Source organism: Lithobates pipiens, unplaced genomic scaffold, assembly GCF_037356315.1.
Source record: "Lithobates pipiens isolate NorthernLeopardFrog02 unplaced genomic scaffold, aLitPip1_a1.2 Scaffold_16, whole genome shotgun sequence".
NCBI classification, from domain to species: Eukaryota; Metazoa; Chordata; class Amphibia; order Anura; family Ranidae; genus Lithobates; species Lithobates pipiens.
Window position 1 is genome coordinate 60,891,624 of NW_027507748.1, and position 21,005 is coordinate 60,912,628.

General features: G+C 44.2%; 1 protein-coding gene across 2 annotated transcripts in view; it reads right to left on the reverse strand.

The window, feature by feature from the left end:
* The window catches only part of LOC143981833 (interferon alpha/beta receptor 2-like), a 97,216-nt gene extending 77,708 nt beyond the window's left edge, over window positions 1–19,508 (reverse strand). For both annotated transcript variants that reach the window (XM_077479962.1, XM_077479960.1), the window contains exon 1: window positions 19,408–19,508. The gene's annotated coding sequence lies outside the window, so the exon portion shown is untranslated. The remainder of the gene's footprint in view (window positions 1–19,407) is intronic.
* Window positions 19,509–21,005: the final 1,497 nt, after the last annotated feature.

The window sequence follows — 21,005 nt, forward strand, 5'->3', positions numbered from 1 at the left end:
AATGACCAGAGGTCTTTTTACACTTTGGCACTGCGCTGCTTTAACTGGTAATTGCGCGGTCATGCAATGTTGTACCCAAACAAAATTTGCGTCCTTTTCTTCCCACAAATAGAGCTTTCTTTTGATGGTATTTGATTGCCTCTGCGATTTTTATTTTTTGCGATATAAACGTAAAAAGACCGCAAATTTTGAAAAAAAATGATATTTTCTACTTTTTGTTATTAGAAAAATCCAATAAACTCAATTTTAGTCATACATTTAGGACAAAATGTATTCAGCCACATGTCTTTGGTAAAAAAAAAGTCAATAATTGTATATTTATTGGTTTGCGCAAAAGTTGTCACATCTACAAACTAAGGTACGTTTTCTGGAATTTACGCAGCTTTTAGTTTACGACTGCCTATCTCATTTCTTGAGGTGCTAAAATGACAGGGCAGTACAAAACCCCCCCAAATGACCCCATTTTGGAAAGTAGACCCCCTAAGGAAATTGATAAGAGGCATGTTGAGCCCATTGAATATTTTATTTTTTTGCCTCAAGCGATTGAATAATGACAAAAAAAAAATTTTTTTTTTTTTTTTACACAAAGTTGTCACTAAATGATATATTGCTCACACATGCTATGGGCGTATGTGAAATGACACCCCAAAATAAATTCTGCTGCTTCTCCTGAGTACGGGGATACCACATATGTGGGACTTTTTGGGAGCCTAGCCGCGTACAGGGCCCCGAAAACCAAGCACCGCCTTCAGGCTTTCTAAGGGCGTAAATTTTTGATTTCACGCCTCACTACCTATTACAGTTTTGAAGGCCATAAAATGCCAAGATGGCACAAAACCCCCACAAATGACCCCATTTTAGAAAGTAGACACCCCAAGCTATTTGCTGAGAGGCATGTTGAGTCCATGGAATATTTTATATTTTGCCACAAGTTGCGGGAAAATTACAAACTTTTTTTTTTTTTTTTTTTTTTTCACAAAGTTGTCACTAAATGATATATTGCTCATGCATGCCATGGGCATATGTGAAATGACACCCCAAAATAAATTCTGCTGCTTCTCCTGAGTACGGGGATACCACATATGTGGGACTTTTTGGGAGCCTAGCCGCGTACGGGGCCCCGAAAACCAAGCACCGCCTTCAGGCTTTCTAAGGGCGTAATTTTTTGAGTTCACTTCTCACTACCTATTACAGTTTTGAAGGCCATAAAATGCCAAGATGGCACAAAACCCCCACAAATGACCCCATTTTAGAAAGTAGACACCCCAAGCTATTTGCTGAGAGGCATGTTGAGTCCATGGAATATTTTATATTTTGCCACAAGTTGCGGGAAAATTACAAACTTTTTTTTTTTTTCACAAAGTTGTCACTAAATGATATATTGCTCACGCATGCCATGGGCATATGTGAAATGACACCCCAAAATAAATTCTGCTGCTTCTCCTGAGTACGGGGATACCACATATGTGGGACTTTTTGGGAGCCTAGCCGCGTACGGGGCCCCAAAAACCAAGCACCGCCTTCAGGCTTTCTAAGGGCGTTACAGTTTTGAAGGCCATAAAATGCCAAGATGGCACAAACCCCCCCCCCCAAATGACCCCATTTTAGAAAGTAGACACCCCTAAATTTAGGGGTACACTAGTGAGACTAGGTAATAAATGGCGGGTGCCCTGAAACTATAAAAAAATAACTAACCAACCAGCGTCACCTGTAACAGTTATATGGTGATCACTGGTGAAAGGGTTAACTAGGGGGCAATCAGGGGGCTTTATGCGGTAGTATATGGGGGTCCCTGGCGCTATAAAAAGCTGCGGCGAACCTAAATACCTACCTGCCTAACTAGCGTCACCTGTGACACTAATACAGCGATCAGAAAAACGATCGCTTATTAGGCTGGGTTCACACTGGAGCGATGCGGGAACGCCACGAATGCGCGGCGGGTTCCCGCATCGCATGCCTCCCGGCGGCAGTTCACACTGCCCTATGCGAACTGCTGGGAGTGTCAGTGAAATGTTAATGACACCCCCAGATCAGTTCGCATATCGCAGTGCGATCTGCAAACTTGGATCGCATGGTGTGAACACCCATGCGATCCGATTCTGCTGCGGACCAAAAAAAGGGTCCCGTGCGAGTTTGCGGCGGGTGCGGCGGGTGCGACACGAATTCAGCCATACTATCTGTATAGCTGAACTCGAATCGCACAGAGATCGGATGTGATTTGCACTGCAGTGCGGTGCGAATCACATCCGTTCTCATAAACCGCTGCAATGTGAACCCAGCCTTAGTGACACTGGCGACGGGGGGTGATCACGGGGTTAAACCTTTATTGGGGGGGTTAGGGGGGTACCTTAGAACTAAAGGGGGCTAACCCTAACTGCCCTAACAGTTATTAGTCACAAATGACACCTGCCGGGTGATCAGGGGGTTAAACCTTTATTAGGTAATAAATGGCGGGTGCCCTGAAACTATAAAAAAATAACTAACCAACCAGCGTCACCTGTAACAGTTATATGGTGATCACTGGTGAAAGGGTTAACTAGGGGGCAATCAGGGGGCTTTATGCGGTAGTATATGGGGGTCCCTAGCGCTATAAAAAGCTGCGGCGAACCTAAATACCTACCTGCCTAACTAGCGTCACCTGTGACACTAATACGGCGATCAGAAAAATGATCGCTTATTAGGCTGGGTTCACACTGGAGCGATGCGGAAACGCCGCGAATCCGCGGCGGGTTCCCGCATCGCATGCCTCCCGGCGGCAGTTCACACTGCCCTATGCGAACTGCTGGGAGTGTCAGTGAAATGTTACTGACACCCCCAGATCAGTTCGCATATCGCAGTGCGATCTGCAAACTCGGATCGCATGGTGTGAACACCCATGCGATCCGATTCTGCTGCGGGCCAAAAAAAGGGTCCCGTGCGAATTTGCGGCGGGTGCGGCGGGTGTGGCGGGTGCGGCGGGTGCGGCGAATGGCTGAACTCGAATCGCACAGAGATCGGATGTGATTTGCACTGCAGTGCGGTGCGAATCACATTCGTTCTCATAAACCGCTGCAATGTGAACCCAGCCTTAGTGACACTGGCGACGGGGGGTGATCATGGGGTTAAACCTTTATTGGGGGGGTTAGGGGGGTACATTAGAACTAAAGGGGGCTAACCCTAACTGCCCTAACAGTTATTACAGTCACAAATGACACCAATGCAAAAAAAAAAAAAAAAAAAAAAAAAATGACATTGGTGTCACTGTGACTGGGGGGCAGGGGTAATTGGGGGGGTGATCGGGGGGTAAAGGGGGGGTGTGAGTGTGCCTGGCATGTTCTACTGTGTGTGGGATGTGTTGGTGCAACTCACTGATCCGCTCTCCTCCGTGTCGGAACGAAAAATACCGACACGGAGGAGAGAATACATCACTTCCTCTCCTGTGTTTACATTACAGGAGAGGAAGTGATGTCACCGGGGATTTCCATTCGTCGGGAGCGATCGCGAGGGGGTGGCCATGAATGAATGGCCGTCCCCTCGTCCGGGATCGCTCCCGAACGAAAACCGACCGCCGCAGGCACCGGGCGGGGGCCCGATCGGGCCCCCGACCCGCGGGAGGCAAAACACGTACATCTACGTGCTTATGCCTGCCCGTGCCATTCTGATGACGTAGATCGGCGTTAGGCGGTCGGCAAGTGGTTAATGACACCCCCAGATCCGTCCGCATATCGCAGTGCGATCTGCCGACTTGCACAGGAATCGGATCGCATGGTGTGAACCCCCATGCGATCCAATTCTGTTGCGGACCAAAAAAAGGGTCCCGTGCGAGTTTGCTGCGGGAGCGATGCGAATTCAGCCATACTATCTGTATGGCTGAACTCGCATCGCTACGGAGATCGGATGTGATTTGCACTGCAGTGCGAATCACATCCGGATCTCCCCCCCGCAGCAGTGTGAACCCAGCCTTATGTCCTGGCTGGAGAACATCCAGCATCATCTAGATCTTTCCTTCACAGCCTGAATGTCCCAGCCCATTCCTTTAACCACTTAAGGACCGCCTCCTGCACATATATGTCGGCAGAATGGCACAATCACGAACTTGTACGTTGCTTTTTAAGTGCCCAGCAGTGGGTCGGGAGCGTGCCGCCAGCGACCCGGTCCTGAGCTCCGTGACCGCAGGACCAGATCGCCGCTGGTATCCCACGATTGGGTCACAGAGCGAGGAGAGGTCCGCGTAAACAAACCTCTCCCCGTGCTTCCTACTGTTGCTGGCACCAATCATCTGTTCCCTTTCATAGGGAAGGACAATCAGTGATGTCACATGCCAGGCCACGCCCCCTACAATAAAAAATAAAAAACACACACATAACATCATACATAACACCTACACTGCCCCCTAGTGGTTAACTCCTTCACAGCCAGTGTCATTTACACAGGAATCAGTGCATTTACCGTATATACTCGAGTATAGGCCGACCCGAATATAAGCCGAGGCCCCCAATTTACCCCCAAAAAAACTGGCAAACTTATTGACTCGTGTATAAGCCGAGGGTAAGACATGCCTGTCCATCCCTGTGTGTGTGTCCGTCCATCCCTGTGTGTCCGTCCATCCCTGTGTGTCCGTCCATCCCTGTGTGTCCGTCCATCCCTGTGTGTGTGTGTCTCCATCCATCCATCCATCCCTGTGTGTGTGTGTGTATCCGTGTGTGTGTGTGTGTGTGTGTGTGTGTGTGTGTGTGTGTGTGTGTGTGTGTGTGTGTGTGTGTGTGTGTGTGTGTGTGTGTGTGTCCAGCCTACCTGTGTCCTGAGCCTTTGTCCCGAGCCTCCGTCCCGTGCCGAGCCTCCTTGCCTCCGTGCCTCGCCGCCGTGCCTCGCCGCCGTGCCTCGCCGCCGTGCCTTGCCTCCGGTCCCGTCCCGTCCCGTCCCGTGCCGTGCCGTCCTGTGCCTTGCCTCCGTCCCGTGCCCTCTTCGTTCGTCGGCGGCCATTGTAAAATTCAAAAGCTGCGCCGCCGCCTTCGCCTGTGATAGGCGGAACACTGAATTTCCCAGCAGCCTGTGTTCCGCCTATCACAGACGTCGTATCATCCTCGTCCGTAGTACGAGGATGATACGAAGTCCGTGATAGGCGGAACACAGGCTGCTGGGAAATTCAGTGTTCCGCCTATCACAGGCGAAGGGGGAGCCGGAGGCGCGGCTTTTGAATCAGAATGGCCGCTGTCTGTCTGCTCGACACGCTGATCGAGCGGGCAGACAGCGATGACTCGAGTATAAGCCGAGGGGGGCACTTTCAGCCTCAAAAAAGAGGCTGAAAATCTCGGCTTATACTCGAGTATATACGGTAAATAGCACAGTTCGCTGTATAAATGGTCCCAAAAATGTCTGATATGTCCGCCATAATGTCACAGTCACAATATATATAAAAAAAAAAAAAAAAAAAATTAATATATATATATATATATATATATATATATATATATATATATATATATATATATATATATATATATATATATATATATATATATATATATATATATATATATATATATATATATATATATATATATATATATATATATATATATATATAAAAAGCTGATCGCCGCAATTACTAGTAAAAAAACAAATAAAAATGCTATAAAACTATCCCCTATTTTGTTTCAGTTTGTTGTACAAGGGGCGGCATAGCTGCAGACTGGTCAGGGTGCCCATGCTGACCCATAAGCTTCTACAATGGGCACATGAGCATGACTGAACTAGACCACATAACAATGGTAGAAGGTGACCTGACTAAATAAATCAAGTTTTTTTTTTTCTATTATATATGGATGGCTGGGTGCATGTATGTCGCTTAACTGGGGACGAGATGGCACCATTATGCACTCTGGGAAGAAGGCAGCAAGCTGGTGGAAGCATGAAGGGTCAGGTACTGGTGACTTGGAACCAGATACCAAAGCATACCTTCAGAGGTCTAGTGGAGTCCATGCCTCAATGGGTCAGGACTGTTCTGGTGGCAAAAAGGGGACCTACTCAATATTCAGTGGGTGGTTATAATGTTATGGCTGATTGGTGCATGTCATTTCCAAGTGCCTTCTCCATCATCAACAATTTTGAGCAAAGAAGTGTTCAATTATTTTTCTGGAGGAGATAAGCCATGCTGTGCAAGGTAGAGGGGGTTTTAGGAGTTGGATGTGGGCTAGGTGTAAAGGACAGGTTATAAAAGTTGGGTATTTTAGCTAAAGAAAGGTCTGTAAGGGAAGTTATAGGGGTTTTTCTTTTTAGGTCTGATGCTAAAGGGCCCCGATATGTCAACCTATGCCGTGGCAAATCCTTTTTCCGAGGGAGGTAGTAGCTGCCAGGCATTCAGGAGGTGAATCTGCTGCATCCTGAGTGCGTTTTTATTTTAAACCCAAAAGGGGATTTTGTATTGATATACCACCACACAACCTTGAGCCAAGGGGCTTGTGGCTGCGGCACAGTCCCATTGTTTTCAATATCCGAGATGGATGCCTGGCAAGCTGAGTTTAGGTGGAGGAATGTACACTGATGGTTATTGTACTCAAGTAGCTGCAGCATATCAAAAAAAGAAAAAAAGTATCCTATAACTATACAGGGAAAATCTGTCTATACTGCAGGTACAGGATTATGGCGCCCAAAGTTAAATGTGGCCCCGCTTACAGCAACGTGGTCTTGGATATGATTCAAATAATGGACACCAAAGTTTAACGTTACTGGTAATTCAACTGGTTGCAAACCAAAGTCAGCCCCAGAATGATTGTTTATGAATAATATTATGTGTAGTTGGGATACAAGACTAAGTATCATTGAAACCAAGAACTAGTTTAAACTGGTCAATGTTCCTAAGAGAGAACTAAATAACACTTAAAAACAAAAAAAAAAATTATATAATAAATTAATCGTTTTTTTGGCGCCCATTCAATTTTGACAAAGCAACAGCATGCTACAGAAGCAGTGACAAATACCCTTCCCTTGTCTCCGACCACAGAAACTGCCATCAAGAAACTCATTTCAATTTACTGTCTGCTGCACAGAGTCCTAGACATCAAGGCAGAAATCTTTAGTATAATCCAATGTTTCTCAACTCCAGTCCTCAAGGCGCCCCAACAGGTCATGTTTTCAGGCTTTCCATTATTTTACACGTGATTTTAACAGTTTCACTGCTTTAGTAATTACCCCAGCTGTTTCATCTGGGGAAAATCCTGAAAACATGACCTGTTGGGGCACCTTGAGGACTGGAGTTGAGAAACACTGGTATAATCTAATGCAGTAGTGGTGAACCTTGGCACCCCAGATGTTTTGGACTTACATTTCCCATGAAGCTCAACTACACTGCAGAATGCATGAGCATCATGGGAAATGTAGTTCCAAAACATCTGGGGCACCAGAGTTTGCCACATCACTGATCTAGCCTGTCTGCAATTTACCTATAGGTAGTGGAAATATCTCCTAAATATGCACCGTTGTGTGTCGATGTTGTGCGCTGTGAAGAAACAGACCCCTGTGTGCTGTGACTGACGGCTCCCACGCATGTGCGGGAGTGACATCACATGGCTCCGGCCAGTCACAGAGCCAGAGTCCGTGGCCCCGGATGAAAGAGGGGGTGTGGGCTTCGTTTGCAGGTAAGTGTGTCATATAATGGACTAGTATGCAATGCATACTAGCCCATTATGCTTTTAATTTGCAAGCCTGACGGGGGAGCAAAAGAGGAAGTTAATTATAGGCCCTTTTTTTTCTTTTGAGGGGTTTGTGTCGGGAGGAATGGAAATGTAGACAGCTTTATCTGTATCCACTTAAACCCCGGACCAATTTGCAGCCAAAGGACCAGGCCCCTTTTTGCGATTCGGCACTGTGTTGTATAACTGAAAAATTGCGCGGTCGTGCGACACGGCTCCCAAAACAAAATTGATGTCATTTTTTCCCCCACAAATAGAGCTTTCTTTTGTTGGTAGTTGATAACCTCTGCGGTTTTTATTTTTTGCGCTATAACAAAAATAGTGACAATTTTGAAAAAAAAAAAAAAAAATGCAATATTTTTTACTTTTCGCTATAATAAAATATCCCCCAAAAATATATATTTAAAAAAAATAAAATAATTTCCCTCAGTTTAGGCCAATACTTATTTTTCTACATATTTTTGGTAAAAAAAAAAAATAAAAAAAAAAACCAGATACGCGATTGTGTCCAGCCGTGCCATTTTGCCAACGTATATCGGCGTGAGGCGGTCCTTATGCAAGTATACTCTTGCAATTTTCATTGTACTGTGAGGCGATTACCTCGTAGGAAAAAAAAAAAATAAATAAATAAAAAAAAAAAATCGGTCCATCCTGGTCATTTGCTCAATTTTTGCTCATTTGGTATGGGCTTTACACTTTTATGCATGTTTCCTACATTTGTCTAAACCAGCTTCTGCCACTTAAAGGGGAACATTGAAAAAAAAAAAAAAGTCAGATTAATAAGGACACTTACCTGTCCAGCGAGCCCGCGATGTCAGCCACCCTGAGGCCGATCCGTCCATCGGATCAGCGGCCGGCACCGCCATCCTAAGGGAAACAGGCAGTGGAGCCTTGCGGCTTCACTGCCTACGGGCGCGAGCCGCTTTGTAATCGGCCCCGTGGGTTTCCTGGGACACACACACATGTCCCAGAAGACAACGGGGCAGCTCGCCAAGGAGGAAGAATTGAAGAAACAGCGCCTCGGAATAGGAAGAGGCAGATTAGCAACAGGGTTTCTGGGGAGTAAAAAAAAAAAAATTTTTTTGTAAATTTTTTTTTTTTTAAGAATATTAAAATGCATTTTATTTATTTTTTTAGGGTGGCCCTCCACTTTAATAGCTATTTTTATTTTTTATTGCCGTTTTTTAGCTGTTCAGTTTTTGCTTGCGTTTCTGTTTATGTTGCTGCTTGAAAATATATATCTCTTTTCTACATGTTAGATTGCATATCGAACTATCCCTGAAGGAGTACATAAAGACTGCATAGCGCGTAGGCTACATCGAATGCATATGATCTATTTTTTTCACTTATATTTTGAATGCATATGTTGCTGCAATTTTTTCGAATACATTACGCACTCAAAAGGATAAATTTGTACAAATACCTTTCAAGTATATGATTGCATGAGTACAACATCTATTGTATTTTTGATACATTGTTTAATAAAAATACTTTATACTTTTTTATAAAAATAAAAAAAATTGTATATCTCACAGTTCATGCCTATAAAGTTCCACCCTTTTGAGGGGAAATTTTTGACTATATCTTGATGTCCCCATTGGAAGGTTTCCCCTCATGTTATGTTCCAGCAACCGTACAATGTTGGTTTATCCATCATTTAGAGACAATTAGTCAACAAGGAAAAGTAAAAGCGAATCTCCCCAAAATCTCATCAGTCTGAAAGAAAAATCTGAAACAGGAAACAGGACGATATCGCCGCTCCGGCCACTCACAGCGCCAGAGCCGCGATATCTGGAAGACACATGAGGAAACATGTCAGCTCCCTCGGCGTGTATTGGGCGAGATGTTGGGGCCTTGTTCTAAAGGTGTTTCATAATGAGCTAGTATACGGTGCATACCAGCTCATTGTGCCTTTTCCCTTGCAGGTATGGAAAAAAAAATTCAGCGGGTTTACTACCGCTTTAAAAGTCTAAATCTTTTTCTAACACTTCTTTCTTAAGTTAAAAATCAATATTTTTTGCTAGAAAATTACTTGGAACCCACATACATACATACATACATAATTATATATATTTTAGCAGAGACCCTAGGGAATAAAATAGCAATTGCTGCAATATTTAATGTCACACTGTATTTGCCCAGCGGTCTTTCAAACGCATTTTTTTGAGAAAAAAAATACACTTGAATAAATTTAAAAATAAAATAATGAAAAATGCCGCAAGTAAAAAAAAAATAAAAAATTAAAAATAGTGATTCTCATTTTAGCCAGAATCATGCAGCTCTAGTATTTAGCAGTTTATGTTTACTAAAATAATTTCCCACGTGATCCCAATGTTCAAACAAATGGACCGTGTTGGATAAAAGTAAAAATATATAGAAATAAAGTGCACAAAGTGTTATTAAATAGTCATAGTGAACGGGATTATTATTCACCAAACAATAATAATATGAATTACATTTTAAGCTTGCATATTAATAATCCCAAAAAATGCATGAAAGGTTGATCAAAAAAAATGTCCTCCTTAATTGCTAAATATATCCTTGTGTGGTAGTCCTCAAAAAAACTTGTGAAATCAATTATAAGCAGAAAAAACACCCCGTGTCAGTAATAGTGTCCAAAATATTCTGAGTTCTTGCTTCATAAATCGTGGAACAAAGCGTAGTGCACCACCAAACATCAAAATTGGCTCCTTACCAGATGTCAAACAAATATTCGCACATCAAAAAAGTACCAGTTACTTACCGGTAACTGTCTTTCTGGGAAATCTTCCAGGACGGCACACCTGAGAGATGAGAGGCTCCTCCCTACAGGAAACACAATCAATCGACAGCTGTTTTAAGTCCCCACCCTTCCCCTTGATCCTCAGTTTGTAGAGAAGTAACTCCTGAACCAGGTTCACAAGGGAAATCATTCCTCATAGGTACTCACCTTCTAGTGTTCTAGAATTTTCCCTCCTCCAACGGGCGGGAAGTAGGCCTGCCGTCCTGGAAGATTTCCCAGAAAGACAGTTACCGGTAAGTAACTGGTACTTTTCTCAAGTCATCTTCCAGGACGGCACACCTGAGAGGATAAACAAGTACCTCAGGCCTACCTTAGGGTGGGGCCACTGCAAAACCCTCTTGGCGAACCTTGGCTCTGCAGTGAGCTTTACCTCCACTCCATACGCTCATATGCTTGATGAAGGCATCTTAGCTGGATCATGCGGCTGATCTGCAGGTCTGCTCCACAGATGTTCCTGCCTTTTCCGCTTCAGATGCAGTATCTAGGTGAAATGGGCTCTTAAAAATGGAATCAGAAAACATGTTAAACTTGTAGGTTAGCAATGTTGCCTATCTCCACATCTAACAACCATGGCCTATTATGCCTGTAGGTGCTACTTAGAACCACTAAAAAGATAAATAAGAGACCTGTGTAAGACAAGGACACTACATTAATCAATAAGAGGGCCTGTCTTAACACTATCCTGTTGAGGGAAATAAAACTGCTTCCTTTTTATCTTTATGTCAGCAAAAGACTAAAGGGAAGCCTACTTAAGGGAAATAGATTAACAGAAGCTTGAACCCTGGGTTTAAGGCACGCCCAATCTATGTCCTTACTTACGCCTGAGAGCCTTCTTCAGGAGATTAAAGTCCCTAGCAGGAGTAGACTACCCATATTGCTATGTCTAGTTTTGCTAAAAGGGCAAAATGAAGGCCATGCACCGAGCCGAAACCTATTCGATCGGGTATACATCTTTATACTTCATCCTCAGGCCCTAATACTCCTCTGAACAGAGCTCTCCAAGTTCTTACTAAACAGGGCGATTCATTATCCCCTTCCTCCAGTGTCCCATAACCCTACAGGGCTTCAACCCTAGGAAATGGTTCTGGCATCCCTGAATGCAAGTGGTCAAGGTTTTCTGACATGTGGCAGCTGCAGCCCGAACTCCTGGCCCCTCCATGGAAAAGAAGGCTGAAATACAAAAAGGTGATACATGCATTAATAATATCACAAATAAAATGATCATAGATTGTGGGCACGGCACAATAGATTTAGACAGAAAGGACACAAGCATAGACAACAATGTTGTGTGCCTGAGTGTGACTAGCTAAACCAATATATCAAATATGGGAAGAGACCCAAATCTGAACCTCAACGTAGACAAACAGTCCTCATAGTCTGGTTTTCTGATGTGCTGCCAAGACGTAAAAACATTAAGACTCAAGCAAACCCTAAATGCTGCGTATTTCTTTAGTGCAGCTAGCTAGGTCATAACTGATATATAAATACGGAAAGGACAGGAACCCCCTTTACTGTTGTGCTTTACCTATGTACAGCAAAACAAGGCTATAAAGACAGAAAGACCCAAACTTCTATGTTGTGTATTTCTGACAAACCACCACAGTTATAAGATTAATATGAACACCAACTCCCGTGTTGTGCATTTCTGCTATGCCACAGGGAAAAATATGGAACACAAGACAATCCTTTCTGTCATGCACTTCTGTAGTGTAGTTCAGATAGAACCAACACTGAGAAAGGACACAAGCAACCTGCAGCATTGTGTTTTTCTGAAACAGAAAGCACCAACAAGCTTCAATCTTGAGTATTTCTGCTGTGCAACAACATAAAAGCAGACACTGAGGAAAAAGACAGACAGCCTTTACAGCTGCAATCTTTCTGGTCTGCTGCAAAATAAAACAATAACGCCATGATGAGTATTCCTGCTGTGTAGCAAAACCTCAATCAGAAGGGACAGATAAGTTTAGGGTTCCCACACCCGTGCGACCCAACCTGCGACTTGGGACTGCAAGACGCATGAGAAGTCATATACTATGGCTTCCAATGGGTACCATTTGTGTCTGTGCGACACCAGCAGTCCCTGATTCCTGGATCCACAGACCTCAAGATTACACAGGTCGCAGGGAAAAAAAAAAAAACAAATAGCAATTTTCAGGTCGAACAAGTAAGGGGTCCCCAATGCTGTGACTCCCTGGAGGATTGCAGCCAACAAACCCCTGCTGTGTATCCCTAAGATGCAGAAAGGTAGATCCATGAGAAACACTGCTTAGCCTGATATACAAACGATAAGGCAGTAAATATAGGACATACAGGACACAAACATTCAATCTTTGTGTATGTCTGATGTGTAGCAATATACCAATACTGAGCAGAGAGGCCACCATCCTCAATGTGTCTCTCAGCTGAGCAGCAAAAACAAAATCAGAAAAAGACAAGCAATCTTCACTGCTGTGTCCTTTCTGATATGCAGCCAATAAGGCAGTATATGCAAGGCATAGAGGACAGACAACCTTCAATCCTGTGTATGTCTGATGTGCAACAATATAACAATTCTGAATAGAGATAGCACATGCATATTGAAGCGATTTGGCCTTGCGACTCAACATGTCAAATCGCATGGCTAAAATCAGCACAACACCACTTTGTGGTGCTACATGGATTACCAAAGGCAGTATATGTACTACACCTGGCAGGGGTTCAATTTGTATTTCTACTATGTAGCCCAACAAATTCGAACCATCAATTTTCACTGCTGCCTTTCTGATAAGGCAGTAATACAGGACACAAAACCTCACAGACCTTAATGCTGTATAAATCTGATGTGCAACAATAAAACACTATGAATAGAGATAGCACATCCATATTGAAATGATTTGTCATGCGACTCAACATGTCAAATCGCATGTTTAAACTCGGCAGCCATTGCTGTTAATAGCACTGTCTGAATCAGCACAGCGCCACGCAAATCAGGACCATCAGACTTCACTGCTGCCTTTCTGATAAGTAACCAACAAGGCAGTAAAACAGGACACAAAGCCCCACAGACAGACCTCAATCTTGTGTATGTCTGATGTGCAACAATATAACCATTATGAGCAGAGATGTCACCAGACACAATGATGTGCATTTCTGCTGTGCAACACAAAACCAGAAAGTACAGACCACCTTCACTGTTGTATTTTTCTGATCTGTAGCCAAACAAAGCAGTACCTTTAGTATATAAAGGACAGCAAACAAGCTTCAGTGCAGTGCACTTCTGATGTACAGCAATATAGACCTTATAAGCAGAGATGTCACAAATCTCAATGTGTATTTCTGCTGTGCCACAAAAACATCCCAGCAAGCACAAACCTTCACTACTGAGGTCTACTGGTGTGCAGCCAATGAGGAGTCATGGTCTATCCCTTTATGAAATAACCAACAGGCAATTTATTTCATAGGCATAGCCTGGGCTGTAGATACTAAACCTTCACCACCAGAGAAGGAACAGATCCTAAAATGGTTGGACACCCTACTATTAGTAGTAGTTGTTGTCCTACCTTACCTCCATAGACTGAGCAAACGCTAGCCAGCACATATCCAGGTGGTGCTGATTAGCAACTAAAGTCTCAATCAGCCCAGCCCTAGAGACCAATTTAAGACCTCTCTAGAAGAGGTGGTTACCAGTTTAGCCTGGGAGGTAAATAGCTATTTGCAGGCTTCAAATAATTAATTATGTAGCTCTTGCATAGGTTTGCACAGAAAATCCTCAATTAAAAGGATGTAGGGAGCGATCTATGGTGAATCGCCTTTAGATCTGCCACTGCGTGGATTGTAGCCCAAACCAATAAAAAAAGTTTCTTCTTACCTCCTACACTATAATATAAACACAGTGTAAAGGTGGAGTGGGAGGTTGGAGCTTATGAAAGTTAACTATAGCAGGCAACCCCCAAAAGGAGGATCTGTGACAAGGGAACCCCTACTGTGCCACACAGTAGCTTGGTCTCTGCCCATCCTTGAATGTTAGGTCAGCTTTTGAACATTGTGAAGCAACTTCAGATTCCTAGCAGCTGGGCTAATAGGGCCGGTAACCTAGTGCACCTGCTGACCAGGGGAGCTTCTGAATCCACCAACCACTGCCCAATTAATAACCTGTTCAGTGGTATACCTGGCCTGTAAGTAACTTTGTATCTACCAGGTCCCCTCTGTACGCTATATTCATCCCTACTAAATGTACCACAACTGGGCATGTAGGGAGAGGCTGGCAACCTACTGCTGCGATAACCACAGTGTCTCTGCTGTAAGAGGGAGCTGTGGCTGGTGGTTTTAGCAGTGGCGTCTGCGCTATTTGTATCCCGACCCCAGGTTCTGCACTGCACCAGTCAGTATATACACGGGGAAGGGGGAGCAATGGCCTACCTACCTCTTTCTCATCTGAGGTGGTTTAGGCACACTCGTTCCTCTGCACCACCTGTCCACCATACAGCTTCTCTGATGTAAGAGGGAGCTGCGGCTGGTGTTTTTAGCAGAAGCTTAAGGGCTATTTGAATCCAGACCCCAGGTGAGATCTCAAATGCCCAGGAACCCTCTGGCTGGAATTGGGGATTTTGCAGCTAAATTCCCACGGCAAAAGGAAAGTAAAGTACTCACCGTTGTCGTCTTCCTCTTTTTGCCACAGCCAGCGGGCTTGCTTTTCCATCCTTATGGTCCACACGCAAGGAGGATAGCCGCCAAAGTGCTCCCCCCCCCCCAACTGCTGTCCCCATAGGGAAGTCAGTCTATATACATGGGGGGGGGGGGCAATGCCTTCCATTCCTCATTCCCATCTTCATATCTGAGGTGGTTAAGGCAGACATCCACCGTAGTAAACTGGTGCCTCCTCGCTCTAGAGAAAGGAGGATGTGGGCGCCTGCTCCTACTGACTCTCAGCCTTCCCTCCTGGGTAAGAACGCCGCTGCCATTTTCCCGAAGTTTGAAAATGACGCGGGTGCTTGTTGCCACGCCCTCTCCGGCAGCCCACGCGAGCTACCGGGGACCCAGGAGTCGGGGACAAGCCCCCTGGAAAGAACCGATGGCCAGCACCCCCGTCTGAACAGCCACCTGTACAGGTAAGGAGGGGGGAGACAGGATAATGGCCCCTGAAGTTCTGGGTACACCACTGTACCCAGGGTCCTTCAGCTCTCAGGGGGGCTCTTCCAATTTCTGCTGCCCGCCCTGAGGAAAAGATAGGGGAACCCCCCAGGAAGGACAAGAATATCCTACCAGACCCAGAGGCTTCCCAGGCTTGTGGTCTGGCTCCCAGGGGGAGACCACCAGCCCCAGGCTTCGGGTCATTTGGAAAAAAACAAACAGTTTCGCTGTGTAGGGAGAAACACAATCAAAAACTGAGGATCAAGGGGAAGGGTGGGGACTTAAAACAGCTGTCGATTGATTGTGTTTCCTGTAGGGAGGAGCCTCTCATCTCTCAGGTGTGCCGTCCTGGAAGATGACTTGAGAAAGATTGGATCCTGCTACACATGCTCCTCAGTCCTGCAGAACTCCACCCTCTTCCAAGATCATGGTATAGAGAGGCTCCCCATATGTACAAATTACCAAATTCACCATAAAAGGGAGAAAAAGGCGCTCCAATAGTGTAAAATTGCTTTTTTTTTTAATTATAAAACTCAAACTAAAAAGGCACACTTACAATACAGCAGTGAGATTAGGCATGAACGAGTGGAAAGCGTCGGCCGTACGCTGATGTCCACGTGTCTCTCCTTCTCCAACTGATACAATTTCTCTAGGCAGTAAACAGCGTGTAACACCGCCCGACGCGTTTCGTGAAACTTCAAGTCGTCTCGGGGCTCGGGTGACACGCCATACTGCCTTTCTTTATATACTGAATCCCACTCTAAACCTCCTCCTCCGGATCCCGTTTGTATTTCCGCACAGGAAGTAACGCTATCACGTGACCTTCCCACATATCCAATCCCCATACTGCAAAAAATGAAGGACCAATAGTGTCTGGTTAGCCCTAACTCCTGTGTGAAGACCAAGCCTCGTTTTCATTATCACAGCGGAAGCAACTCGATGTGACATCACAGGCGGAAGACGTGCCCAAAGCATGTCCCGTCAACATAGTTGGCTACATTACGTTCTGGTCCCACGGCTGTTCTTTACAGAGATCCAGCATGTAAAGAACAGCCGTGGGGAAAGTCTACAGCAAACGTTTCCAGATCTCATAGCCCCGGCCCAATATTATTACTGTACTCTGTGGATGTTGGATTGATACTGTTGTGTTATGCAAGTGTGTGTTATTTGTGTTGCTTTGTTGTGTTCTGCTAAGAATAGTGCATGCTCCATTTTTGGTGGATCAGGATGCCCATTCAAATTAAATGGCTGCCTTAAAGAGGAACTTACTATTTTTTGTTCGACGAAATTAGAAATTATTAAAGTCATATTGTAATTGAATATTAAAAAATTTCCAAAAATGCATTTCCTTCCTAATCTGCAGCCGCTGCAATTTTCTGTAAAATGCAATGCACTATGGCAACCTGGAGGCATTCCGTATACAGATGGTGTACAGAACTTCCCCAGAAATGTGATTTTCTACTTGTGTGATTGGCTCACTGATTTTCCTAGATACAAGTCAGATTTTTGGCATCTCATGCAACATAATATTAATTTTTGGTGCAATTATACATAAAAAGGATGCAGATCCTGCCACTTTCCTCATTAGAACCCTGCAGGTGCAGCAGCTGATTGATGATGATGATGATAAAACCGCTCCCATACACATTCACGCTGCACATGGATACAGACAACCAAACGGCTATTTCTTTAAAATAACAAAAGATAGGAATCTATAACAGTCGTTTGTTAAAAACCCTGCAGTGTACATAGATCACCCAGAGGTGAAGTCTCTCTCCCCCCACAACAAGAGGAGTTATGCTTAACACTCTGCATGTCAATGTGCATCTCTCCTGGACCTTGTCTTATTAAAAGCAGGCCCTGCAGTAAAATGGTCCACTCAAATTGCACAGGCCCCTCCCACTTTAGAACTCACCTATTGCAATTAGGTATTAAATATATTTGTAAGAAAAAAAAAAGTATATTTATCCCAGTTTTCCTGAGTCATAATAATTATTTTCCACATTAATAAACTTGACTACATTAATGCAATCTATTTAGTAAAACTAATAAAATTACCTATTTCTTACACCAGGGATATGCAATTAGAGGAGCTCCAGCTGTTGCAAAACTAGGTGCAACCCTAATGTGAACCTAGACTTAAGTGGACCTTCCCCACCCACCATATTTGGGGGGGGGGGGGGGAGAGAGAGCAGTACCTGCTGTCAGAATACAATAACACAGCAGGAAGAATTTCTCCACCCAGAAAAAAAGAAATCCATGTATGGCTAACTTTAGGTTCTGGTGATGTAGCGCCCCCCCTCCCCCCACCACAGATGAATCCTGGGAAGGCTACGTCACCAACCCCTTTCAGGGAGATCTTCTTTATAAAGTATAAAAAAGTATCACAGCATTTGCACAAGTACTTGTGCAAATGCGCAGTATTGGAATCGGTGCAACCCCATGTGCATTCACACATCACTTGCAGGGCAGTCATTTCAAAGGGGTGCCTCTCCTGGGAGAATCATGGGGAAAGAAGTCTCCCAATCTTTATTTTACCATTGTACCGCACCATGCAGTTTTGCGCATGCAGCTGGCGATACTAAAGTCTAAGGAACAGCGCGCTTCTGGAGCACACACACAATTCTGCTGCATACCCGGTAATGCCAACCAGGCCAGCGTGACACACAGGAAACCCATAACAGACCAGGGATACCCGATGTCATTATATGGGGTCCCCACATTTCCTGATAGGGTCTATATTAAGAGGCAATGGAGGGGGGGGCAGGAAGACTGCAAGGGGGCCACAAACTATGAGGAGGTCATAGATCAGGGGTGCCCAACCTTTTGAAGAGCGAGGGCCACTTTTGCAACTTGGTAACTAATCACGACCCACAATGAGTGGGCGGATGACAGGTCCAAGTGCACTCCGCATATGCAGAGCTGATACAGACACAGCCCACTCAACTCTATGGGCCCTCAGATCGAAGGGGATGGACCCCCTTCCCTTCTGTATTTTTTTTTATCGGATTGGAGGTAGGTGGGTGTAAATAGCCACAAGTTTGTTTACATCTGTGGTTCACTAGAGGTGAATGGAGGTTCTGATTGTGTTAGAACTGATCGTCTCAAAAGCAGCCCAAGGCTGCTTTCACCCTGACGCACTGTGGTTTACCCACACTGAGGGTGCAGCGTAGTGCACCTGTGGCTTAGCTGTACTTTGCCATAGACTTTTATTATATTCTGCAGGGATTGTGCACTTTCTGAAGTGCATCAAACAAGCAGGTAATAGCAGAAGTCTATGGCTCAGTGCAGGTAACCTGCAGGTGTTCTGCGCTGCACCTGCAGATCATTTTGAAAGCAGCCCAGATATGTCCATATACACACTGATTTTAGTAATAAACTTCCCTTTAATAACAGTCTTCCATTCAGGTCAGCTTATGAGGCTCTGCTCCGCAACCACTTGCTTCCTCTACCGCCGGCTTCATTCGCAACCCTCTTGCTTTGGGATGGTGGGTCGGCAACCCACTATCTGGACTTGCCAAGCTGACATCCCAGGGCAGGAGGCCACGGGCCACTGGTTGGGCACCCCATGTCATAGATAGAGGCAACTCACCAACACTTCACCTCAACTAACTGCACGGGGGGGGGGGGGAGGAGAGACATATATATTTATTTATTTATTTAAGAACACAACACACACACACCTATATATAGAACACCCAGCATACATAGGCTATATATAGAGCAGACCTATAATTTTTTTTTATATATATATATATATATAACACCCAGCATGCATAGATCATATATAGCGCAGATACAGAACATATACAAATACAATACAGAACATACACAGAAGCACATTACCTGCACCACCCTCCTCCTCCAGCTCCTCTCTGTGTCATTTCCTGAAAGCACACACACTTGCTTCGTGTCCCCGCCTCTCTCCTCCAGCAACAAGCCATTCAGTCCTCTGATTGGCGAAACACCCATGAATGACAAGCAAAGGGGAGGGATTGCGATCACGTGCTTGTAGATGGCTTTCCCTTCGTCATGAGTCAGGGGCGGGTCACGTGGTTTCGCTTCTGTTTCCTCACAGCCTGGTTTCTGCTGAGTCTGTGCTCCAGATAAGGAGTGACTGATTGTCCCCTCACACTTCTTATAATAACAATAAATACCTGAGTACCTGTGCTTTAGCTTACAGTATTAACCACTTGCTTACTGGGCACTTAAACACCCTTCCTGACCAGACCAATTTTCAGCTTTTGGTGCTCTCACACTATGAATGACAATTACTCAGTCATGCAACAATGTACCCAAATGAATTTTGTGTCCTTTTTTTCCCACAAATAGAGATTTCTTTTGGTGGTATTTGATCACCTCTGGGGTTTTTATTTTTTGCGCTATAAATGAAAAAAGACCGAAAATTTTGAAAAAAAACGCATATTTCTTTGTTTCTGTGATAAAATTTTGCAAATTATAATTTTTTTTTCATAAATTTTGGCCACAATTTATACTGCTACATATCTTTGGTAAAAATAACTCAAATTAGTGGATATTATTTGGTCTTTGTGAAAGTTAGAGAGTCTACAAGCTGTGGTGCGAATCGCACAAAATTGATCACATCTGATGTACTGGTGGCCTATCTCACTTCTTGTGACCCGAACAAGTCAGGGAAGTACAAATACGCCCCAAATGACCCCTTTTTTGAAAGTAGACATTCCAAGGTATTTACTAAGATGCACGGTGAGGTTTTTGATGTTGTCATCTTTTTCCCACAATTCTTTGCAAAATGAAGATTTTTTATTTATTTTTTTTCTCACAAAATTTTCAATGTAATAGGTTATTTCTCTCACATGGCATGTGTATACCACAAATGACACCCCAAAATACATTCTGATACTCCTTCTGAGTATTACGATACCAAATGTGTGAGACTTTTACACAGCCTGGCCACATACAGAGGCCCAATATTGAAATAGCACCATCAGGCGTTCTAGGAGCATAAATTACACATTTCATTTCTCAACCACCTATTACATTTTTGAAGGCCCTGGAGCACCAGAACAATGGAAATGCCCACAAAGTGACCCCATTTTGGAAAGCTAACACCCCAACGTATAATCTATGAGGCATAATGAGTCGTTTGAATGGTTCATTTTTTTTCCAGAAGTTTTGGGAAAATGTGGAAAAAAAATGAAAACGCATTTGTTTTACGCAAAGTTGTCCATTTATAAGATATTTCCATCACATAGCATGTACATAGCAAAAATGACACCCCAAAATACGTTCTACTACTCCTCCTGAGTATAACGATACCAAATGTGTGAGACTTTTACACAGCCTGACCACATACAGAGGCCCAATATTGAAATAGCACCATCAGGCGTTCTAGAGCATAAATTACACATCTTATTTCTCAACCACCTATTACAGTTTTGAAGGCCCTGGAGCACCAGGACAAT